This window comes from Megascapheus bottae, chromosome 1, assembly GCF_031878675.1.
Source record: "Megascapheus bottae isolate mThoBot1 chromosome 1, mThoBot2.hap1, whole genome shotgun sequence".
Lineage (NCBI taxonomy): Eukaryota > Metazoa > Chordata > Mammalia > Rodentia > Geomyidae > Megascapheus > Megascapheus bottae.
In genome coordinates, this window is record NC_143509.1 from 94325660 (window position 1) to 94350035 (window position 24376).

The following is a 24376-nucleotide window of genomic DNA, read 5'->3' on the forward strand; positions in this document are numbered from 1 at the left end:
TCTCTAGGACTATACTTCATAGCTTGTCCTGTTCTGAAAACAAATACTAATTGTCCGTTTTGTTGCTTGTATTATGAAGACTGAGAATACCTCCTATAATTCTTTACACACTGCTGTAATAGAATAAAAGAACCTGAAGCACTGTTGCCCACATCACTTCCTGAAGTCATTTTCTCTGTTTTGCCATTATTATTTTTATTGTAAACTGAGTGATTTTAAATGACAATCTCTTCCTTCTACACATAAAATTTTGTAATGTAAATGTAAATCAAAATGAAAAATACAGGAAAAAGTATCGATTTGGAAAGTTTACTAAATGAAGCTAAAAAATAACTTAAAGGGAATTGCATAGACTGGAAGATAATTAAAGTCACTATTGCAAAGAAATCTTCTGTTTAGACTACACCATACATCTTTACCAGATCAGTTATGTTGAAACTCCATACTACCGGATGAAATACATCCATTAACAGGAAAAGGTTATTGAATTGTTGAACAACTCATCCCCAACAGAAATCTTTGCCAAAGCAGCATTTTTAAAGTGACTGACCCAACTCCATTTTTTTTGTCAAATATTTTCTTCACTTGACTCATAAGAAACAACCAGCCAGTGGAAATTTTTGTAAAACTTTTGGCTTTCCGTATCAACCTAATAGCAGATGGATATTTCCTCACCACAGATGAAATAAATGTTTCTCTTCAGATAGGATTTCTCATTAAACAAACTTTAGCCATTGAAACCTATGTTTAAATTTGAGCCATTGGGACATCACCAAGTTAAATAGATGTTTGCTGAAGTATGTTTTATTTTGCTGATTCAGAAACATGTTAATTGCTCTATGAATTAAATAACATTAAGTATTATTTTAAAATGTTATTTTTTTTCTTTGTCAAGAGGTTTTTTTTATTTTTTTAAGGTTTGATGCTTTTGGCTCAAAAGGTAATCTTGTCTTCAATCTTAGGAAAACTGCTTAAGCTATCTGTATTCCTTTTCCCTGAATACAAATTAGTCTTTTCAAATTTTGGGGGTGTAATCATGGTTATAGTCAGCCTAAATATGTGCAAACAGAAGTCCAAGAGCAGTAAAATGCAAAACTATAGATTGCTAGAAAAACATAAGGAAAAAATGAGTTTTTTTTAAAGTTCCTATCTGTATTTTGGGAGACTATCTCTTCCATATATAAAATAATGAGCGTGCCTTAAATAACTTACAAATTTCATCCAACCCTAAATTTCAAGGATTCTATGACCCAATTTTTCAGGCCTCTCTAAGTGAAGTTAATTCATTGCAGATATACTAAGTATAAATGCCAATAACTATAAAGGCTGAGAAATGGTCATTAAGAAGGTAACTATTTTTGTTGGTGCGGAGATTGATATGAGGGAAAGTACAGTGTAATTCCCATTGTGGAGAAATGGACATCGTCAGTCTTTCTTTTCCTTGACTATTACGCATAGATTGGCTTGTCTACCTACACTCAGTGTGTTAACTCTCTTCTCTTTCCCTTCATCATTTAATTTTCACCAGCCAGACTCAAAGGGTTAACTATTGGTGTAAGGGTAATGATATTTTTTAAAGAATTTATTAATGTTGATTTTTACATCATATTTTAAATGACAACTTTAACAAACAAGTGTTCAAGGAGGGAATCTCTATTTACAATCACTGGGACTTAGTATTTAGTATTAACTCTCTTCTCTTTCCCTTCATCATTTAATTTTCACCAGCCAGACTCAAAGGGTTAACTATTGGTGTAAGGGTAATGATATTTTTTATATAAATCTTAAATTCTCTCTTCTCACATGCCCAAGTACATGTGATTTTTTTCATGGTCAAGGTGTTTACAAGGTCAAAATAAAATAAACTGCAACAAATCTTGCTTGTTGGTTTCCAATAGGTTTACTCCTGCTTCTCCTTTTATGTTAATTTTTTGGGGAAACAAGATTTTCAGCCTCAAAAAAAGTAGTCTGAATACGATAGTCTGTGTACAGTAGTTTCAGCCAATAACCCTAGCCACTTGTGAGTTGGAGATAAGGAGCATCGCAGTCCAAACTTAAGCTAGAAAAAATGGATGACCTCATCACATCCAATGAAAACCTAGAGCCACGTGTGGTGGCATACCCCTTCATCCCAGGTATAAAAGAAATGGAAAAAGAAAGATCAACATTCCACCAAGTGTGAGCAGTAAAATAATGGGATTTTCATTTTTAAACTAGCAAAAGCAAAATGAACTGAAAGTATGGTTCCAGTGGTAAAGCACCTGTGTAGCAAGCACAAAGCCCTGAGCTAAGACTTCTGTACTACACCCACAAAGAATATGAAGGATGAAAATATATAATGTCAAGCCATGTCTGAAGTCAACTTTGGCATACTATTTCCCGTTTTCACTGCTAAAGCAAAACCTGTCACTCAATTTTACTTTACAAAGTAGAAATATACTGACTGTGCTGGATGTGGATTGCCAGTTTCATGATTCTTGTGCTTTGGAAGTGTAAGTAAATGAAATGATTGAATAAACACCAGCAGTGGCTCACCACAATTGATCTATGATGGAACTCTGAAGTGATGAGCAGGTGGGTAACATTTAGAGTGTGGAAACACTGGACAGTGAGAAGATTCATGTCTCTGATGCAGTAAGCAATTTGACACATACAGCTTGCTTTTTTTCTGCAAATGTCTATTTAATATTTTGGACCATAATTGAACATAGGTATGTAACACTGTAGGAAATAAAGCCAGGGGTTATGTGAATTGCTGTATCAGTGACCACAATTATTATCCATTTCTTCTTTTTTTTTTTAGTATAGGAGCCAACTGGACAACAGGTTATTGCAATTGTTGAAAAAAACTCCAAAGAGAAAGAAAGATTGCAACATGATTTTTAAAAAAAGCAAACATCTTTTCTGAGGATTAAGTTTAAATGCAACCTTAGTGCCTTAATCAGCTGAGTAAATTTAAGGAAAATATGTAAGCCTCTGGAAGTTTAATTTTTCTCCAATAGCAAGTAAATAAGACCTCTCTCAATATTTTATTTTGCTATTAACTGTATATAAATAAATGCTTACAGATATCAAACATCTAGCAAGTACCTTTTTTTACCACACTGTAAAGTATAATTTATTCATTGGGATAATTTTACATGACACACAATATTAAATAATCACCTAAACTGATACAAATATAATCTTTATTGATAATTTTTGTGATTAAACAGAGAAATATATGATTAGCATCTAACATAGTCTCCACTCTTCCACTGATACGTATTCTTAGCATATTAAGTCTAAAACTATGTGGGGACATGACACAAGTGATAAAGCACCTGCCTAGCAGTTGCAAAGTCCTAAATTCAAAGTCCAGTACTCCCAAAGAAAAGTTCAACATTGCTTTCCTAATACGCCAACAGTGCAGAATTGTATGTTCCTATCAAGGACCTAGATGTCCGTTTTGTATGCACAATCACTTTGTCTGTGTTACCTATTCATTATATACGCCTTTCAATGTTATTCTGAAATAAGCGTAAATGATCTTAGGTCCCTAGTGAATTCACAAAAGCAGTAGAAATAAAGACTAGAAGATAGAATGGCAGTAAGGCAGGCACAGAGTTTTCTGTGGGTATCATTAGCAAAGATGCAGAAGGTACCGTTCCTCTGTGATTAAAAAAAAAAAAAAACAACCAAAAACCTCAGTGGCCTCTGGCCTGAGCCAAAATGGTTTCATATAACAAGGTATGAGTGCAGTTTCTACTCAAGGTAATCAGGAACTGACTTCTGTGTGGTGAGACCTTAACCCCATTTTGATAGACACTTGTGATGGCTTCAGGAGCAGACATGCATGCTGATTTCTGCATCATGTACCATAACAGTATGAGTTCAATGACTCTTTACTGACCTTCAAGTCACTTATCAACTTGTGTTCTTCCATGCTATCTCTTTATTTATCCTTTATTTACCCTTTAATAGCCAAAGAGCAAAATATAGCTTTCCCTTTTTGTAATGAAAAATGCCGGTTATACTAAAGGATGTTGAATAAGGAGAGAACACTTGCCTAGCTCATACAGGTTCTCAAGATGCAGCCAAAGGTATACAAACAAACATAAGTCAAGCCCAGTAAATCAATACAAAGTGACATGATCTGCTAGATCGCAGGGAAAGGAATGTTTATTAACATTACTTACAGACATAACGCTGACAAAATGAAAGGTTTAGTAGACTGCGGCTCAGCCAGAAAAGTGGACATAGTTCACTTGCTTGGCAATTTGCTTGTGAAAACAGAAATTTCCCTTGTCTGAGAATATATGGCCTGACCTAGAAAACAATAGTTAAACTACTGTTGGAATCAAAAGAGGACTAGGCTGTAAGACAATCGATAAAAGTACTACTTCTGTTAGAAGCCACCGGTCCTCAAGGAGCAATAATTACTTGCCTGACTCTTGGGCTTGGGCTCCGGCTCTATCTCTAGATCACAGGTTGCAAACTGGCAACTTGCAAGCTGAACCTGGCCTACCATATGTTTTAGTTGGCTCCAATACCACTTAAGAAAATGTTACCAACTTTTAAAAACTGGGAAAATTCACATAAAAAAATCCAAATTGCTGGCTCATGCTTTAAAAAAATAAAACAAAATGAAATAAAAAGATCTGGCAAAAAAATGGGCTTAACATTCCCATATGGAGCAACTGGTATATCTATAGAGAAGCCCTCCAAGAAGAAAAGAATGCACTCTCTAATATTCTATAGTCCCCACTAATCCAATGCCCTCCAACCTGAACCTAAATTTCTACTGCTCTTTATTAGTACACTCATCCTGTAGTTTCACCTTATAAGGAAATATTCCTCTATATATGACTATGTAATTATCAAAATCAGGAAAAGAAACAGAAAAAAGACAAGGTCCTTAGATCGAAACAACAAAAAAAAATCATAATCTGATCCTGGTAAACAATAATAAATACTAAATATGCAATAGTAATTATGTATTAATCATGGGCTGGTTATCTACTATGTAAAATATATTAAAACTTCTGTCAGTTTATCTTTCTTGCTGCTTCTTGATTTGTTGGGAACAACTTATTTATTTAACTTATTTTGGTTGTAATCTGACATCATGCTTCATCATTTCTTTATCATTCACCACTAAATGCGTTGCCTATAATATACGTAAACTAGAACATATCTGCACTGACAAATCACAGATAAGTTTTGAACAAAGCACCATTCTCTCTTGGTATGATGCAGAGATTCGTGAAGAAAATACCTGTTAGTGACACTTAACTATCTTCCAGTTACTGATACTTAGTAGACATTGGTTATTGGAATTTTACCAACTGTTGGGGATTGGTTAATGAGACAAAATCTAGCAAATTGGAAATTGTGTCTTTCAGAGCCATAAGCAAGAATTGTCTGGCTTTACAGACAAAATATAGCTTTCTATATATATATATATATATATATATATATATATATATATAAACCTAGAGTTATACTAAAATTTAATTCCATCATGAAATTCTTAATTTTAAGAAAAGACATGTATTTTACATGACTACCACTATCCTATGTGTCCAAAATGCACATTCTAATCCATTCAAACTACTCATACCTATACTCTACTTTCTTGAACATGCTTTGAGTTCCATGAAATTGCATCAGTTTTCTTTCAGCTTCCTTTTTCAATCAGTGGAAATTTCTGGTAAATTGTTTTCCAGCTCTAACTCAGCAGTTCCATTTTAACGTGAAAAAAAAAAGACTTAAACAAATATAAATTACAGAATAAGGATGGAAAACTCATAAGGTCTGTATCTTTGAAGAGGATAAAATATGCAGTAAAGGAGTATATGTGTTACATGTGCAGCAAAATCACAAGATTAGGAGAATGATTGCGACATACTTAGAGAACTGGCATACAAGCAAGTAAACTAAAAAGAGAAATCGTTCTTGAATGAGAAAGTATAAACAGTAGGAATTCCCCAAGGGAAGGTACGATGCCAGTTTTGTTACCATCTTAATTAAGTGTCCTTTGGTGTTATTCCAAAACTGAGCACTTTGTTAGACGAGCCATTTCTTTGGCCCGATATGTAATTTGTCATCAAGTTTTTGTAAGGGTTGGGCTGTAAACAGGAACTGATACAAATTATTAATCATTTAATCATTTTTTCAGAGAAAATATTTACCAGAAAATCTATTTTTAAACATGTACTAGAGTGTAGAAATGGATTTTTAATAATCCACTCATAGTAATTTTTTGCTTTTTAAAATATTAATGTGAATTAGAGTAAACGTTGATTTTTTTTTGCCAGTCCTGGTTTTAGAGCTCAGGTCCTGGGCACTGTCCTTGAGCTTTCTCAAGGCTAGAGCCCTACCATTTGATCCATAGCACCACTTCCAACTTTTTCTATGTATGTGGTACTGAGGAATCGAACCTGGGTCTTGGTGCATGCTGGGCAAGCACTCTACCACTAGGCAACATTCCCGGCCCTTAACATCAATTTTAATATCCATATGATCATATATATATATATATGATCTCTCGAGCTCGCTCACTCTGTCTCTATCTCTCTGACACTGTGCCCAGCCTTTGTGCTTTCTTTGGAACTTGGATAATAAGCGCACTACAGCGCCCAGCCATTGGTTAAGATGAAGTCTCCCAAAGTGCAGCCCTTGAATTGTAATCCTCCAAGCTCCAATTCCCAAGTAGCTAGAATTACACACTTGACCCAACATGGCTGGCTAACTGGGAGCTTTTAAATAAGAAAAATTTTATTTCTGGCCTTGTGGAAGCAGAGAAATCCAAGACCAAAGCACCAGCATATTCCGTTTCTTGAGAGCCCAAATCCTTGGTTCATAGATGGCAACTTGTCACTGAGAACGCAGCAGAAGATCCACGTGCTTTTTAGGACTTCTTTCAGGAGCAGGGAGTGTGACCTAGTAGTAGACTGCGTGCCTAGTATGTACAAAGTCCTGGGTTCGAGTCCCTTGGTACCACATGCACAGGAAAAGCTGAAGTGGCTGGGCTTGGTGGATCACACCTATAATCTTAGCTATTCAGGAGACTGAAATCTGAGGGTCACAGTTCAAAGCCAGCCCAGGCATAAAAGTCTGTGAGATTCTTATCTCCAATTAACCACTAGAAAACTGGAAGTGACCGCTGTGGCTCCAGTGGTAGGGCAATAGATTTGAGCTGAAAAGCGCAGGGTCAGTGCCCAGGCCCAGAGTTCAAGTCCCATGACTGACAAAAAAAAAAAAAAAGTTGTGTTATCCCAAAACAAGACATTCCAAAGATAGTGTGTAGGTTAATCACTGTAAATTCTAGTCTCATACATTTTCAGTAGATTACTTTCTGTCCAATAATAAAATATTTCAAAAGCTGGCTTAATCTCTCATTTTTTTTCATTGTGATCTCTGTAGGAAGGTGGAAACTGTCTTCTTTTGTTTCATACAACATAATTCCAGAAAATTAAATTTGAGGTTAAATTTAAATTAGTAAAATGTAACCTCAGAAAGTTGGAGTGAGGGTTGGAATGTAGCTCGGTGGCAAAGTGCTTGTCTAGCAATGTCCTGGGTTCCATCCCCGGTACCAAAAAATAAAAAAAAAGATTAAAATAGAACAGAAAGCATTTTACAGTAAGAAAAATAATCACTCATTCCAAACTATGGAAATAGTTGCACAATGACCACAAAGTATCACTTCAATGATGATGCTAAGCAAGATTATAAACATTTAGAGATAGAAAGGTAATTGAGTCAGGGATCCAACCTAGGCTCTGTTACTGACAGAAGGCACCAGAGCCTGGATATTTATTTGCCTTCCAATCTCTGACACCATTCGTATCCGGGGGCTATTGGGTGTAAGGAGTGAGATTCTTAACACCTGGGAGGGAGAAGAACCTCACAATGTGCTGACTCTGCACATCTGACAGGGAATAATAATTCACTTCACCTACAGAGGGAACTTTGAAAAATGTTCTTTTGACAGTTTCCAAAATTATATTTTAAATCAATGTAAAATAAAAAACAAAGCCATTTTCTGTATTTTGTATTTCAATTATATTTTATACTTACCCTAGAACTGCAGAAAGAAAATTTGAATTTTGCAACTGCAAGAGCTAATGGCAAAGAATAGCCATGTCAACATGATACTTTACACAGTCCAATATGTTGTATTAAGACCTCTATTAAAATAAATCCCTTTAATTTTATTGAAGTAATTGCATACTTCCATTGAGGTAATCAATTTGCTATAACTTAAAGCTTTGTATGAACATTTAGATGAATATGGTTATTTTATTTATAAAAAATTTTAATTGGAATGATGAATTTAATATTACTTTGTTACATAAATAATTACAATAAACCATTGCCTTATTTTTGCTAGGAGGTGAAAAGGTTTCCTGCATTCATAGAATGATAGAAATTATATTAAAATGGCCATAATGCCAATACATATACAAATGCATTCAATACCCATCAAAATGTCAATATCATTTTTGTATAATTGATATAGAAACATAAAAGACCTTGAATAGTGCCGGGGCCAACCGGCAGCAAACCAGGGTTCGCAGATTGGGGTTCCTGAAATCGGGGGCAAGGACTAGGAAGAAATAGAAGAGAGACAGACACACCGGGTCCGGGATGTCCGCAGTCCAGGTAAAGACTGCCCGTTTATTTCTCACTCCCGCTTCTTCCCTCCTCCAGACCCAGGGAACCTCCAGGTGTTACATTCATATGGTAATTCTCAGGTCATTTACATAGAATAGGGCCAGAAAACAATAAGACATCGTCTGATGCAAGTCAAGGTACAGTTTGATTCCACTCTGGCTCCCAACAGAATAGCCTCCAAACCCTAAACCAAAAGCCCTGTTAAAGACATCACAATTCCAGACTTCACAATATACTTCAGAGTCATAACAACAAAACAAGTTGTTGGGGGGGGAAAGATAGCCTCTTCAACAAATGGTACTAGAAAAACTTGATATTCACATGCAGAATTTGTATCTCTTAACCACTAATGATATCAATTCAAAATGGATTACCAATCTCAATTTAGTCCCTAAAACCTTGGTAAGGTCAACAGGAAGGAGATGACCCTTGCTACAGGACAATTCTTTCTAATAGAATGGCTAGTTCAGCAATTTAGAACTGCTAGCTCAGCAATTTATAGAGAGGTTAACGCACATCGATCTAACAAGGTTCTGCATAGTGATAGACTCAGTTGCATAGCTGAGAGGACAGCTTACAGAAAGTAGGTCTTTGCCAGCTAGACATCTGACAAAGTACTGATAGCCAGAATATATAAGGAGCTAAAGAAATTAAATTTCAAAAGAAATAAAAGCCAATTCATAATGGACAAATCAACAAATATTCCTCTGAAGTACAAATAGCTATTAACACACTTTTAAGTGTTCAACATCTCTAGTCATAAAGGAAATACAAAGCAAACGATACTGAAATTCTACCTCACTCTAGTTCAAGTGACCACATGAACATAACACTAAGTGTAGATGAAAAATGGGGGTTGGAGGGAACCCTAATACATTGATACTGGAACTGTAAATATATTTATAGTGAGGCTATGTGTACATCAGTCTACAGGTTTCACAAAACATGGAAGGAAAAATACCTTATAATTGAGCAGTATCACTCTTGGGCATTTATCTGCAGGAGTGTAAGTCAAGAGGTAATAGAAGCATCTGTGCCTAGGTTCACTGGAACATTAATGAAGCAAGCTAGGGATACAGTTGAAAATCATTGCTGGTGTTAGTAATATAAAATATATTTTAAGTAAGGTTGAAGCGTTTTTTAAATACATTTCAAAATGAGAAGTGTAGTTCCATTTTTCTGTTCAAGAAACTTGCTTATTTTTCACAATAGGTTACTAATTTTCAGAACATGATGTTCTTTTCCTCAGGTAATTATTAGACTCAAAATGATCTATGAGGACAATATTATTTTTCTTGATAACTACTTCTGTAAAATTTATTTCATGGATATTTTTATCTTTTTTGAATTTATAAAAAATGACTATCTTATGACATTTTATGTTATAAAAACGCTCAAATTATTTTCAAATATTTTGAAATTGGAAAACCACACGAAGACTTTTGCCAGACAAATTTTGGCCAATTTTTTTTAATCTGTGTGTTTTGATGAAAACTTAATCCATATGTTTCTCATTCATTTACAATTAAGTGACAAAAATGTTATTTTGTAAGAGCTTGATGTCCAGTATTTTCAAAATCATATTAATGATTTCCTTTAATCTAGAGAAATTTGAAAGGAAACCTGTCCCCCCCAAAAATCTGACACTTGTACTTTCTTGTTCTATTTTGTGAGTCAAATAGTATGCTACTTTATAAACCGCTAGCAGATACAAATGATTTAAAAATAATAATAGTAATGAGATAAAGAGAAGCAATAAAACTCAATAAAAGCTGCACAGATATAACTAAGGAACATATACTGGACATAATTTGTGATATTGATTACTGAAGGTGAAAGAGCCAAATGGCTGATCCTCAAAGGCAAATCTTCATGTGCCATAAGTAACCAAATGGTTTAAATCATAGACATGCTCTACTTGGTAATTCTAATATCAAAAGTGTGGAAACAACAGGTGACAGGTGTGGCAGAGAGGCAGAACATGAAAGACATTGCTTGTTTTTATCTTCTTCCTTTAACATCACTGGCATGAAGAGGAAGTCAAAAGACCTGTGGAGATATACATGTACCTGCTCCCTGGGGGATGTGTTGAGGACCTGGTACTGCCTCTCAGAGCTACAGTGGTGAAACATAATTCCTAGGCCTCAAGGAATTTCTGATGACGACAGCTCTGGCTGTAACTGTCAGAGATTTCAAGCCAAAACCCACTCAGCTACTCCCAAATTCCTAAACCACAAAAACTGTGAGATAATAAGTGTAGATGGTTTGAAATCACTAACACCAGGAGCAAGAAATTATGTAGCAAGTGATAAAGAGTATATTATCTGCAGTAATGTATGCCCATTAAATCTGTGCCAAAAAATGTGAAAGTAGTGTTAATCGGGTTAAGCATAATTATGTAGAGAACAGCTTGTATAACACTTACATTGAACTTAGGATGTACTTACTCTTTGTTGTTTATTACAATGAGTCTTTGTGAAAGATAATGCGGGAATCTTTGTAAGTAAGTAAAGATGAGTGAAGATAAGTAAACTGCCAGGGAACACAGGCAGAATTAGACAAGAGTAAATTAATCCCAAGGGTGTTTGTACTTCTAACTCATTACATCACATTATGGTATATAAAAGAATCTTTTCCTACCTGTGAAATAGTTCATAAATTACGAAAAAGTGATGAGATCCTTTTCTCTGTTACCAGATATAATCTTTATAAGCAATGTAATAGGGTTCATCTTGGCTAGGTAGATAGATTAAAGGTGGAAAAAATGATTATCCATGTGCCACCAAGTGATTTTATGTTTTGTTTTCTTTTAGTATTACAAGGATTTGAACTCAGGGCCTTGCACTTGGGGTTTGCTTACTAGGATAGTACTATACCATTTGAATCACACTCCCAACCCTTTCTTTTTTGGCTTATTTTAGAGATGGAATTTCATGGACTTGTCTTCCTCAGAGATTTTTCTGGTTTATACTTGGAAGGCAGATTAGACAGAAAAGTCTGTGAGGCTCTTGTCTCTAAAGTAACCAGCAAAAAGCTTCAGGAGCAGTTCAATGAACAGAGTAGCTGTGGGGTAAGTGAAAGGCCCAACAGTGGCAAGAAAATGGTTAGATAAAAAATATCACAGAAGAAGAGAAAATAGATTTATGTCGCTGGGATGGAAGGTTTTAAAAAAACAAGAAGACTGATGCCTATGTAATATTTCACCCCAGCCCCTCCAAAGCACACTTTTATTTTTCATTTAAAGATCAGCCTTGAAGGACTTGAGCAATAGGAATGATTCTTACTATTGTCATATAGTTGAAATAAATCTGAGAACCAGGCTCCAGCAAGAATAGAAAGTGAATGAATAATTTATTCCTTTCTGAAATGCAAGTATTGTCACTTAGCTCAAATCAGTATGCCAAAGACACTAAAGTAGAAAGGCCAACTCAACAGAACTATTCTGAATGTATCAAGATGAGATTTCAAGTTATAATGAGAAAGTGATACCTATACTATAGAAGAATTTCCACTAGATGAAGGCTTATGTTATTATATTATTGTCAGTAAAGAAAACTTATCCCATGAATTCTTGCATACAAGAATATCAGGCAGCTAACTGATACATAATATCAAATTTGTCACTTGTAAAGAATGAGGTACTGATTTGCATTTTTCCTTGTATTTTATTGTATTACTTGGTAGTAAGATATAATTACCTTTTAAATCGAACCAGTAATATACTAACATTTGTTAATAATTCTTTGAAATTGAATCTCTTACAGCTATGTTCTGTCTTCAAGAAAATTTTCAACAGCAGAAAGTCAGAAGACATCATAAGCACTAAAATATTCAAAGGCAGCCAAATTCAGCAACTTCTTGTTAAAGTTTTGTGAGGTGAAGTTGGCCTAACAAAAATATTTCCAGGGATGGGAAGTTGGCATAGATGAAGCACATTGGCATTTTGCTAATGAAAAAATAAACTGCTTCAAGTGTTTGGAAAGTATAAAATGTGTCTTTTTATCTGTTAATATTTTTATCTCTTAATCTGACAGGAATAATTAGAAACTACAAATGACATTCACAAATTGCAGAGTAAAAGATTTTCTCAAATCACACGTATAATGCTTGTAGAACCTTTTCCACTTAGGAAGTTTTCTCTTACTTTAAAATATGAACATCATAAAAATATGGAATTTAAAAGTAAAATGGAAAAGCTGACAGATGCTAACAAGTGAACATTAAATGGTGCATAATTCTACCACAATATTTCTTTTCAAGTAACCTGAAAATAAAATTTAAAAAATTATTAATTTTTACAGATTTTATTCAGTCTTTGCTTTAGGTAAAAATTAAATCTTTGTGTAGAAAATAATTTGTGGGGTATCCTTTCTGGTCCTTTAAATACAGTTTTACAAATGCATAAAGAATACATTTTTAGAAGATGTAAGTAACAAAAAATGTGAATGATTTATAAATTATATTTGTATTGTCGTTAATGGTTGTCCAAGGGAATTATCACACATTAGATCCAATGCCTCCTGGGCCGGGAGTTTGGCCTAGTGGTTAAAGTGCTTGTCTAGCATGCACGAAGACCCGGGTTCGATTCTTTGGTACCACATATATATAGAAAAAGCCGGAAGTGGTGCTGAGGCTCAAGTGGTAGAGCTCTAGCCTTGAGAAAGTCCAAGCACAGTGCTCAGGCCCTGAGCTCAAGCCCAGGACTGGCAAAAAAAAAAAAAAAATACAATGCATCCTAATCAGTATCATCCTTTACATCCTTTACATCGTTCTTCTCCATCCTCTCAACCCCTTTCTGAAATTATTTTTTAAAAAATTCATTTTATAGGGAAGTGAAGGGAGGGAAACAAGATGATTGGGAGGTAGTGGGGGAGGGAAGGGGTATCAATGTGCAAGAAGTAATACATCCACTACCTGATGAATGTAACTGTAACCCCTCCATACATTACCCCCACAATAAAGTAAGACTCATTTTATGAAGAATATTACAAAACCTTAAAAGAATTTAAAAGACTTATTTCCAAGACTATTGAATAGATGACAATTTGAAGGACATTATCAAGTTCTAAGACATATTTCTATTTGTTAATTTCAGGACAATATATACAACAAGCTCTCTTTTTTCTTTTCTTGTTGTTGTTAGTCGTGAGACTTGATCTCTGAGCCTGGGCGTTGTCACTGAGCTCTTCAGTTTCAGACAGCGATATGGTTCAGGTAGAAAAGAGATGGAGTAGGAGTTATGTAGGGGATGCAAAGGGGAGGAGAGAGGTGAGGAAGGACGGGGCCAGGGACAAAGGGGGATGGAACTAAGGATGGAGACTGATGCAGAGGGAGAGGGCAGGGCTGCGGAGTATGGCTGCACAAAGACCTGGAGGACCTCCCACTGCGCCCAGGTGCACCAGTTACCTGGGTTATGAATGCTGGGGGGGGGCCCAGAGTTCAAGTCCCACGACCACACCCCCCAAAAGAAAGAATTCTGGGAGGGGGATTCTAAGGAAGGGGGCACCACATGTACACCCAGGAAGAACAATGGCGAAGGGACCATTTCTCCTGGGTGGACATAACAGAAGGGAAGATGAGAAGACAGGAGGACAGAATGGGGAGGACAGAAGAGCAAAGAGGAGAGGTATGGAGGCAAGGCTAGGGGAAAGGAGAAAGGAAGAAGAGGAGGGAAATGCAGAGAGAGAAGAAGGGAAACGATAGGAGAGGAGGGAGCAGAAGGAAGAGAAGAGGAGAAGAGAGGGGAGGGAAAAAAGTGGCAGCAAGAAATGAAAAGAAGAAAAGAAAGCAAACAAAATGGAAGAGAAAGAAAAGATGATTTCCAAATACATTTCCCCATTATAAGTGTTTCTTATTTTGTTGATGGCTTCACTAACCAGATTAGAAACTTTCCTGGCAGTTATGGTCCCACTTGTTTACTTACATTTTCAGGATGTGCTACATGCACACACACCCACACACACACACACACAACACATGCGCACACATGCCTGCGCACACACTCACACACACACACACACACACACACATCATTGTTAAGACTAATTTCAAGGAGGTTTTCTTCCTATGCTTTATTTGATGAATTTAATGGTTTCAAATTTTGACCCATTTGAACCCATTTTGAGTTCATGTTTGAGTATAGTGCAAGGAATACGTCCAATTCCTTTATATGTAGACAATAATTTTTCTGATAATTTATTGAGCAAATCCTTTTTTCTCTACTGTGCATTCTTTGCGCATGTTTGATTACTATAATTTTGTAATGTAATTTGAAATCAGGATGCATTGTCCCTCTTGTTTTGTTCTTTATCAGAACTCTGTAACTGTATAATCTCTGGAGTTCCACACACTGGGCTGTTTTCTATGTTTCTATGAAAATGGGAATAGGATTTTGATAAGAAGTTGCATCATTAATACTGCTAGTATAAGAACATAGGATAGTGCCCTTCAATGTGTTATCTCCTAAAAGGTATACTAATTTACCGTTTTCAGAGTAAAAGTATTTTTTACTTCCATGGTTCAATTTACTTCTAATTATATTATTATCTATGATGCTATTGTAAATGACTTGATGACATAATGGTCTTCATACATTTTTCAAATATATTGCTGACAATGAAGAGAAATGCAAAAGATTTTTGCTTGTTAATTTTTTTTTTGCCAGAACTGGGGCTTGAACTTGGGACTTGGGCACTGTCCTTGGACACTTTTTGCTCAAGTCTGACTCTCTGCCACTTGAACCACAGCACTACTTCCAGCTTTTTCTGTGTATGTGGAACAGAGGAATCCAGCGCTTTGTGCATGAGAGGTGACCACTCTACCACTATTACAATTGATTTTTGTGGAGCCTAAAGAGTTTGAGGGGTCTGCAAGCAAGTACTATTAACTTCTTTCTCAATTACTATATTTATTTGTTTAATGTCAGTCTTAAGGTTTGAACTCAGGGCCTAGGCTTTGTTCCCGAGCTCTTCTAGTCCTCTACCACTCTGAGGCTCTTGTCCACTTCTGGTTTTGGATTTTTTTTGAAATGATTTTTTCATATATTTCTTATTGTAATTAATAGAATGGTTACATTATATTCACCAGATAGAAGGTGCATTACTTCACAAACATTGATAGCCTTTCTCATGTCTTGGTCCCCATTTCTCTCCCCAACCCCTGCCCCTCACCTTGTTTTCCCCCCTTCCCTAGCCTATTTCAAATAACCAAATATGCATATATACAATATATCAGATAACAAGGTAAAATACTGTAACAATATGAGATAACTAAGGCACAGCAAAAGAGATGAGAGATAACACAGCACATTAAGGACAACAATCACTCATTATATGGCTTTTGTTTCAATATCCTGGAGGTCCTTTCATTAGCGTCATACTGTATGGCCTCATGTGTCTAGGTTTTGCTCTATTGTAAATCTCTGCTAGGAGAGCCCAAAGTTTCTACTGATTATGATGAATGATGGAGACTATTGGGCCTACGTTCCTTTGAGTCTGGCTTACTTCACTTAATATGATTTTTTCCAAGTCGTTCCATTTCCTTACAAATAGAGCGATGTCGTTCTCTCTGACAGCAGCATAGAATTCCATTGTGCATAAATACCACATCTTGTTGACCACCTCTAGCTTTCGAGTAGTTGATTGGAGAGGAATCTCATAGGGACTTTTTTCTTAGGCTAGCTTAAACTGGGATCCTCAGATCTCAACCTCCTGAGTATCTAGGATTACAGGAGTGAGTCATCACCTCTGGCATACTAATTTACATATTTATTTCCTAATTGCTCTGCCTAAAACATCTAGTGCTATGTACTATATTTAATAGAATTAGTGAGCTATAGACGTTATTTCTATCAACGTTAATACCTTCTGTGTTTTACTTCTCAAGTGTGAATTTAGCTTTGGTCAGATACCCTTTCTTATGTCGAGATAAATTTCTCCCAGATTTCCTTCATTGTTTTCTTTAATCATAAAATGATGAATTGTGCCAAAACCTTTTGGAGATCTTATGTAAATAATTCAACTTTTACACCTTTCTTTATTCTATAATATGTCACATTTACTTATACCCTCACATCCTAGGGGTAAACATCCCTTAATTTTCATGCATGAGATTCTTGTAACATGCTAGCACATGGTTGAGTTTGTTTGCATTTATAATCTTCAAGGACATTTGCCTGTAACTTTGCTTTCTGGAAGCATCCTTGTCTAGCTTTCATACCATGGTAATAGTGTCTGGGAAAAATGAGTTCCAGAGTATTCTGCGAAAGACTGATACTAATTTGGCTTATGTGTTTGGTAGAATTCACCAGAGAAACCTTCTACTGGGCTTTCCTTTATTGAGAGATTGTTTTTCATGGTTAATTTACTCTGCTTACTCATTGTTGATATGCTCAGATTTTTTTCATGATTCCTTCTTGGCAAGTTATATATTTCTAGGATGCTTTCCATTTCTTCTAGGTTTTTCAATTCGTTATCTTAACAATTGTTTTCAACTGTCCATCAAGATTTACGGTACTTTGCATGTCTGTGGTATTCATGTCTCCTTTTTATTTCTGATTTTATTTCTTGATTTTTTTCACTTAGTCTAGCTAAAGGTTTGTTTAATGTTTTGAAAAAAATGACTATTTCATGTATCTTTCTCATTCTTTTTCTAATCTCTTATTTTAATTATCTCCTATTTTTCTTTTACATTTGACTTTTTATTCTAAAATCGCTTTCTGATAACTTCACCCTTTCTTGTATAATTCCTTGAGATAGTAACATGATTACTTATTTTGGGACATTCCTTTCCCTTTATGTATTTAATAATATGTTTCACTCTTAGAACATTGCTTCTGCTATAAATTTTAATGTGTTGGTTTTATATTTTTGTTTACTTGAAGGTAAATTTAATTTGTTCCACTTTTTCTTTGACATTTTAGTTATTTAGGAATACATTATTTAATTTATACAAATCTGCAATTTTTCTAGTTTTCTTCCCATTATTGATTCTTAGTTTTACAATACTGATGGTTTAGAGATAAGACTCACAGACTTTTCTACCCTGGCTGGCTTTGAACCTTGATTTTCAGACCTCAGCCTCCTGAGTAGCTAGGATTAAAAGCATAAGCCACAAGCATCTGACAGTAGAGCTGCTCTATGACAGAATTTTTTTATATGTGAGACAAGACATGTCAAAACAAAAAGTCTTCTAAACACGTTATTTATTGCTAGATGGCTTTTTAAGTCATGCTTTAATATTTTTCTGACTGATTTCAAGAGGAAAAAAAGGTACCGACCATGAAAATCATGACAGTCACCTAACTTCAGATATGCTGAACTAAACTGTCTACTTTGCTAGCTATATTCAAGCATAATTATTTAAAATAAAGGTTTTAGTGTTTTATAAAAAGAGCCATAAATGTTGAAAAACAAACTTGGAGACTGAAGTAAAATAAAGGTTGCAGGTTAATTTTTACTCAAATGGAAACTGTTTGCTTCATTTCAGGTACTCATTTGGGGGAATAAAATCCTCAGCATGGAGATTTTAGAAGGCCAGATCTTATTTATCATAGTATTATAAATCAAGATGACTCTTGTTGACTTTTTTTTTTACCAGTCCTGGGACTTGTGCTCAGGGCCTGAGTACTATCCTTGGGCTTTCCTCAAGACTAGAACTCTACCACTTGAAGCACAGTACCACTTCCAGTTTTTGCTATGTATGTGGTACCAATGAATTGAACCCGGGTCTTCGTGCATGCTAGGCAAACACTCTTACCACCATGCCAACCTCCTGTCTCTTGTTGTCATTTGAGGTTGGATATATCATTAAAAAAAGAAAGGAGAGGGAGAGAGAGAAAAAAAAATGAGAAATTTGTGTTTTTGTGAGTTTTTTTTTTTTTTTTTTTGCCAGTCATAGGGCTTGAACTCAAGACCTGAGTACTGTTCGTGGGCTTTCGCAAGGCTAGAGCTCTACCACTTGAGCCATAGCACCACTTCTAGCTTTTTTTCTATGTATGTGATACTGAGGAATCAAACTCAGGTCTTCAAACATGCTAGGCAAGCACTCTACCACTAGGCCGAACTCCTGGTCCCAAGAAATTCATTTTCAAATTCTAACACATATGCTCTAGATCTCGCTGTTAAAATGAGCACTTCTCCAAACGTTAGCTCTGCATTTCAAGGAAAGGAAGGGTGTATCGTCTTTAAATTCTTATTTTTAGAAAAAATTTCAATTATTACAGTAAGTCCAGACACAAAGAATTTGAGTATACAACATCCAATTTTGTTGGATGCAGGTTCTGTTCTCTGTCCTTTACATAGAACACTTTATTTTGTCTTCTTATTTATTTGAAGATCTCTCAAACATATTTTGTTGTAGAACTGGAATTAAAGTCAGGACCATGTGTATTCTAGGCAAGTTTGCTAACGTGAACTTTGCTACCAACCCTTTTTAATTTAATGAGGTTCAAAACAGGATCTGCACTGAACTGCATCTTCCTGTTTGTGCTTTCACCTCCAGCGGGGATGAAAGGCTTGTGCCACCATGCCCAACCACTAATGGAGAGGGAATCTCATAGTTTCTCACTTTTCCCCCCCAAGTACAGTATCAGGCCACAATCCTCCTGTCCATACCTCCTCTCATATAACTGTGATTTTTAGCTATTCCTGGCCATGCTAAGCCCTTTTGTTGAGATGAGTCTCACACTTTCACCAGGACTTAAACTCAAACCACAATCTTCTATCTCTTCACACCTTGGGTAGCTATACCACTTCAGATATGTGCCAATACTCCCAATTTGGATTTTTATTATTTGTATAACTAATGCTATAGACAAAAATAGACTTAAATAATTTTGATAATCAACACGAGGAAATATTTCATAATGTTTAGAAAATATAGTTGTGATATCAAAGTATAAAGGATAACGAAAGAAGGGGAATGAAAAAAATAACCATTCTGTCATTTCTTTTGTGCTGTTAGTAAAAGTGGCCTTCTTGTGTGTTTATCCTCATTTCTATAAAAAAAAATTATCAATCTCACTGTTTAAACAAAAAAATTAGTAACAAATATTTCTGGAGACCAGAAATACAACCTATTCTTATGAGCATAGCATCAAATATGGGGCCCATCTGTGTACATCCTTCAGCTTTTAAATGCTGTCAACATTACCAATCCCGGGACACATCACTTCTACCATTGTTTCCGCCATCAATTATCTCACTTGACTCTACTCTCTTGTCTCCCTCTTCTGAGGGCCCTTACAATAACACCAAATCTAACCATATGTGCTAAATCAAGATTTCTGACTTACATCTGCAAATTCCAATAGGCCATAGTAACATATTCCAATCATATATAAATAGGGAACTGCCATTATATTCATCATATATACATGATTATGATATATATGATGTATTTAAATTAGAGGGGTGGGGTCATTATTCTGCTTTCCAAGCTTAGATTCTCATAAGTACTAAGATAAGGGATCATATTTCTATTTTATCTAATAAACTAAGTTTTCTCTGCCAAAATGTTCACCTGAAAACCTGTATAGATATGTAATGGCTGAACTATGTCAGAAATGTTCCTGCTCTTATAAAAAAAAAAAAACTACTGACAATGTATGGCTTATTTGCTAAATGAAGAAGGTTATTAATTCAAAACCATAGCCATAGCTTAAACAGACATGACTTAGCTGACCTGGTCTTCAAATTTACAAGTTTGTGTATAATATCTCCCCCTATTTTCAGTTTCCTACATTTGTTTGTCGTGCATGACCTTGTAAGGATATAGCCTGCTGTTCATAATTTATAACCAAGGTTCTTGTCTTGACAACTGCTGAACAAACAGCTGTGCTTTTTCCATATCCAAAATTGCTAAGCTAATTCAGCCTTTTGCACTATGTAGATATTTTTGTCAAAAAAATTTCTAAATTAAAAAAACTTTATAAAAAAAGCCTTGAGAAGTAACGTTCGTCATGGTAAATCACTTGTGTCTCTGAATTCTTTCGATTGTTAAAATACTAAAATTGCGGCAGTTATCACATGTCCTTGTTTTTGGTATATTGTGGCATGTTTTGTTCTGTTTCTATGTTACAGCAGGTTGATGGCTCTAACAAACTCCTTTGTCACATTGGCTGCATAAAAGTTAGTTCCACTGCTCACTCATGTCATGGTCTGGAGCAATTAGCCCTGTGGGAGAGTGCTAATGAGTGCAGACAACTGTAATAATTACATAGACAGGGTAGCTTAAACAATAGAAATTTACTTCCTCACAGTGTGGGATATTAGTAATCTAAGATCAAGTTTCAGAAGGCTAAGCTGAACTGAGATACTGATGAAGACTTTTCCTGAATTATGGATGGCTGCTGTTTCTAGGTCTTCAATGCTTGAAAGAAGGAAAAGAGTATTTTTTATCTTTTTTCTAATAATGAGATTAATATTTCAAATTAGAACCTTACACTCAGACTTGTTGTCTTTACTAAAATATAGTCACATTGGAGATTTTGTCTTCAGTGTCTAAATGGGGGTACAATTCAGTTCTTAAGCATCCACTCTACTTAGTCAATCTAGATAGCCAATCCAGTCTTAGGGCATGAACTCAGAGCCTGAGAACTGTCCTTGGGTTTTCCTCCAGCTAGTGCTCTACCACTTGAGTCACAGCACCACTTCTGGCTTTTTCTGTGTATGTGGTACTATGGAATCAAACTCAGGTCTTCATACATAGTAGGCAAGCATTCTGCCATTTGGCCAAACTCCTGGTACCTAGCTCCATGATTTCTGAGTCATCTATATGGTTCTAAAACCTCAGAATCCTTACTCCAAAACCTTATCACTGGCTATAGACAAAAAAGGTGAAATCCTAAAGGATAGTTAGATGGGTCTATAGTGGTAATGCATACCACTTCTTCCCATGTTCCACTATCTTAGAATTTAGTCTTCTGGAAAAGTTTCATGAGAAAAACCCTGAGAAATCCAGTATCTATGTGTAGTCTAGCAAAATTTAAAAATAAAAGAAAAAGGATAATAGATTTTGTTTTACACCAGCCTCTACCTCATAACGAGTTCTTCAAAAATGTTTTCATTCAAGTACTTACTATAAACATTATCAAAAAATGAATTCTTCAAAGTGCCAGATTTAAGATCAAAAAACAAAACAAATTGAATTTCTGTAAGTTTCTAATGAGAATCAAAATTAAATTAGTATAAAAACTCTTCAAATAATTGTGAAAATAAAAACAAGATGATTGGGATGTGTGAGGGAAGGGAAATGAGGACAAAAATATGAGAAGGGGTATCAATGTGTGAGAAGTAATGCACCTACCATCTGGAAAATGTAACTGTCACCCCTCTATACATTATCCCCACAATAAAAATTAAAATAAAAAATAGTGTGAAAAAATTGTAAATATTTTAAAAATTATCAATGTAATACAATCATAAGTTGCTGGCTTGTAAACAAAGGCTTTAGACAGTGAAAAGTAGTTCTTTAAATTTATAATTAAAAATTGGCCTTCATATGACTGAACTATGAAAAAGAAAAAACAGGAAAACAAGTTTGGAGACAGTGCCTGAAGAACTTGTGATGGAAAAATTCCTGAACTAAAGTTCAGTAAATGCAAAGGTCTAGAGTATTTCTAAAGAGAACAGGACTTATAAATGCTAACTATATTTGGAAATTTGAAGAATATGTAGGCTGTCCACCATTAAGTTAATCCCTATAAACTGGTAAACAAACTGTAACTAGTAATTCATCCAGATTTAAACTTTGTGTTTTAAAATGATAAAAAAACACCATCAAGGAAAAGAAAGTTAAAACCACAGAACAGATGAAATATTAAACAAAACACACACACACACACACACACACACACACACACACACACACACACACCAAGTTCTCAATGTACAAAAATTAGTAATCAAGAAAGACATCAAATTATCCAGGCACGGTGGCTCACACCTGTAATCCCAGCTGCTCAGGAGGCTGAGATTTGAGGATCAAGGTTCAAAGCTAGCCCAAGCACAAAATGACCAAAGACTCTTATCTCCAATTAACCTCTAGAAAATGGGAAATGGGGCTTGGCTCAAGGGTAGCTGAAGACCTCAAGGACAGTGCCCAGGTCAAATTCAAGCCCGATGATCCACAAAAAAAAAAGACATCAAATTAATGCACAATTCATTTAAGTCCCACTACAGCTGCCTATCATATTGCTGAAATCAGCATATTTTTCCAACCCATCGAAGTTCACATTATTCTAAAATCATGTTTCAAATGGAACTTGGGAGAACTTTATGCAAAAATCACTTCTTCTTTCGATTTCTTCCAAATCCCTGAGCCTCCTATCAGAAGAGACCTCATGGGGGAAGCAGTAAAGACTCCATATAAAACATACATTGCAGTCAGAGCTATCCTGGACTTACCCTTTTGTAATGGAACTTCTTCATTTATGCAGAACTGTAACAAGGATCTGAAATCTTTCCAACAAACTCCAAGAAGCAGGAGTCTCTGTGTGGAATTCAAGATGTTCACATTTCCTTTCTAACCAAATTAGCTCCACATGCTTTCTGCTGCAACGAATCTCTTTCCTGTGGAATTAGGCACGGTCTGACTCATTCTTATTTTTCTGAGCATAACAATTTAATCTGGAGAAGGCCTCATTTCACATAGCCTCAGGCTGTAAGCCCATTTCTGTGTACTACCCTTTCTGTTGAGATGTATACTGTGGGTACAGAATCATGGGAGAGAGTTATAACCTCACAAGGGTATAGGATAAATGAGCTCATAAACAGTAGTGCTAGAATGTACATGTCTAATGAGATAGAATTTCTAGGGTGTCTGTACAATTAGAGTCCTATCAAAAGATTCCTTACCATACCTGAAAATAATCAGATTTATATTAGTTGAAATTAATCAGTCTATAAAAATATGCATATAAATTAAACAATCTTCCCAAAAGAGGAATAATTTCCTTATATTAATTATAATTAGCATTTGATGTGTTCTCTTTCCTTCCATTAATATGATTTACTCAAAATTCTTCTTTTTGATATATGCGTGATTGTTCTGATACTTAAATGTTACTTAGGTAACGACTGTTTTTGTTAGGTTACAGATAAGTTAAATTATAACTGAGAAATGCTAAAATATATGAATATAACTTTAAATATCAGCATGAGCAAAATACTTCCCAATTTTCTTGTACATGAGGAAAAGAGAAGATTGTACATGTCAAACCTTACTCTTATTCATGATGTTGCAATTCCTCAATACAATGGCATGGATGAGACCCCAAGTTCAATCCGCGTACTACAATATCTTCTCAAATATGCTAAGGTATTTTAGAGATGTTATGATCACTTCGCAGTTAAGAAGTCAAGAAAGCTTAAGTCCCCTGTGAATAGCAAGAATCCCTCATATGTGGCCCCTACAGAGAATGTACAGGAAGAAACAAAGCACAAAGCAATCGTGTCCTCCAGCTACCACTCTAGATGACACGTAAATTAAAGCTTCCAGCTTAAGCCTTGAGTCTGAAAGGGATCTCTTAAGCATTCCTCCTCACATGAAGAACTTCATATTTCAAAGTCTAAGACCCAGAAACTCAGGTACATCTGCACAAGAGAAAAAATGCACTCTTGGGGTCCTTTTATTACAACACAAGAAAGAGGAAAGTCACTGAAATTTAAGAGGAATCTCTAACTTTACTTATCAATTCCATAATGTACCATAAAACACG

The 24376-nt window shown here is 35.4% G+C and overlaps 1 long non-coding RNA gene across 5 annotated transcripts in view; it reads right to left on the reverse strand.

Annotated features, from left to right (window-relative positions):
- LOC150069601 (uncharacterized) overlaps positions 1-23362 on the reverse strand; it is a 68489-nt gene extending 45127 nt beyond the window's left edge. For all 5 annotated transcript variants that reach the window (XR_016535571.1, XR_016535570.1, XR_016535566.1 and 2 more), the window contains exon 1: positions 23064-23362. This is a non-coding gene — a long non-coding RNA (uncharacterized LOC150069601). The remainder of the gene's footprint in view (positions 1-23063) is intronic.
- Between the last annotated feature and the right edge of the window lie 1014 nt (positions 23363-24376).